General features: G+C 29.9%; 1 non-coding gene across 1 annotated transcript; it reads left to right on the top strand.

Moving 5' to 3' along the window:
- Positions 1 to 85, top strand: LOC133304776 (U4 spliceosomal RNA). The gene has a single exon (XR_009750661.1). It is a non-coding gene; the product is annotated as a U4 spliceosomal RNA (small nuclear RNA).
- Positions 86 to 2,384: the final 2,299 nt, after the last annotated feature.

Here is a 2,384-nt window from a genome sequence, read left to right as displayed (position 1 = left end):
ATCTTTCCGCTTGGGGCAATGACGCAGCTAGTGAGGTTCTAACCGAGGCGCGTCTATTGCTGGTTGAAAACTTTTTTCAAAAAAAAAAAAAAAAAACAAAGGAAACACCCATTAATCACGTATTTGACCAAGCATATTGGTGGTGCAAAAAAAATTTAAGGTGCACATGTATTACTAAAATCAATGTGTTGGTAGTGCATTTTTACTAGGATATATATATGGGATTGTAGTTTGTCCTTTAACATGACACCATCAAATTTCCTACACACATAACATTTTGTGGGACCCACACTTTTTAAAACACGAATCTCTATAACATTACATAATCACTTTTCCTACAACATAACTCTTATAAAACCCTATATATATATATATATATATATATATATATATATAGATTGATTTTGGAGTCTTAGAAATTTGTACAAATTTTGCATACATATTCTAATAAAAATGTATCTACTAACGTCGCACTGAACTTCGGTACAAAAGGTGTACCAAAAAATTATTCGGTGGTGTGATACAATGAAACCCAGGAGAAATTTTCTGAGATGGCTCCCGTAATTATTTGGAAACAAGCCATTGAAGGTTGACTTTTTTCTTTTAAGCTCCCATTCTTCTCTTGTTAGGCTGAATTTTGTATGAAATTACAGAATACTAGATATGAAAGAAATTACTTGCTGCTGGTAAAAGAAATTAAATGATTCATGTGAATTGTATTTGAAATCGAGCAATTAGCATGTAGATCATACTCTCTGTATATTAATCCTCCTAAAAATTAGAGCTAAATAATTTATTAATCAGTGAAAAATTGTTTTATCATTAGTAATAACATTTTAATGGTCATCATGGACAATGATGTTAACTTGCCGACACAAAACTATGAAAATTTTGCTTATAATAAAAATTAATTGCATCTACATGTTGCGAAATACAAACAAGAGAATCATTTATTTTATAAGACCAATTTATAAGCGCCGTTTAGGAAAACAAATCCAAAGAGTCTGTGCAATGGATGATGGGCTTGCCCCTCAGGGTCTAAAAACAGAGATTTTGACAAATTATATTGAGAGGTAGAGAATAATAAAATGTTTCTATGTAATGGTTCTTCACCCTTTATTATCGTTTTGAAAAGTAAAATAACAAATTTAATGGGTTAAGAAAATAAATATACCAAATAGTAATAATAATAATAATAAGTCAGTGTCATATTTTATAAAAAGCACTCAAATTAGTCCTTCAAAGGATACAATGAAATTGGTAGAGATGTTTTAATAAAACAGTTATGAGGAGTCTTTATCTTCGTCTGATTAGCCTCTCACCTATTGGTAAAGATGTTCTTTAAAAAAAAATTACTCATTCAAAAATATGTCGTATCAAGTTGGTCCTTTAAAAATTGTAAACATTTATTTAATTCTTTAAAGTTTAAAATTGTAAAAATTGTATATTTGCATTTGAATTATGAGATGACTAGGATTTTAGTATTTGCATTTAAGTTTAGATTTCATCATATTTGCATTTGAATTATAGGATGATTAGGATCTGATTAAAATCTTATTATTTGCATTCATGATTAGATTTGAATCATGAGGTTATTATTTGCATTTAAGTTTAGATTTAAATCATAACATTACTATTTGTATTTTGTAATTTTGTATAACTGTCTTATTCATTTTTGTACATCTCTTCATTTGTATTTATTGACCAGCAATTGTAAGGCAATGCTCAAATAGATTACCATTCAGACTAATTCAAAGCGAGTAATTGTAACTTACTGTACACATCAGCACATTTTTGTTGGACTACTTCCAGTGATTGACTTTGGTTTCAAATTCTAATATTTCCATTTTTACCCAAAAATAAAATAAAATATCCCAATTAATTGTTTCTTAGAACCGGCATAAAAAACAAAGCCGACGGTCACGTACTCCCCCAGTCCTTCCCACAGAAACACCTAATTAATTATGTTGTGGCCTTTCAACAAAACCAATTTAGTTAAAAACCTTTTCATATGTTTTCAGTTGTTTTTTTTTCTAATTTCAGCTTGCAGTTGCAAGTTGCAGTAAAAGAATAAACAATTTGGTATTGACCAGCAGTTTACCATTGCTGAGACTTGTGTTTAGATAGGTTTAATAGTTTATCACTTAATTAAAGAAAAGCTGGGGTTTATCACTTAAACACCAGCTTTTCTTGGACAAGTAAATTTTACCAAGAGGGCACCAAGGCAGCAACTTCAATGTGCAAGAAACTATGCAGGAAAGAAGTTCAAACTTAGGAGCAAACAGGTTATTTGAAAGAGGGGTAGCAAACAGGTTATTTGATGTATCTATGCTTTGTCAACATGATTATTATGTGCTTTATATATTTCACAAGAGCGAGGTTAA

The sequence above is a fragment of the Gastrolobium bilobum genome, unplaced genomic scaffold (assembly GCF_033153095.1).
Source record: "Gastrolobium bilobum isolate Gb01-03AN ecotype WA unplaced genomic scaffold, APGP_CSIRO_Gbil_v1 utg4323, whole genome shotgun sequence".
Lineage (NCBI taxonomy): Eukaryota > Viridiplantae > Streptophyta > Magnoliopsida > Fabales > Fabaceae > Gastrolobium > Gastrolobium bilobum.
The sequence above is the reverse complement of the archived record's forward strand: the minus strand, read 5'-3'. Positions and strand labels throughout refer to the sequence as shown.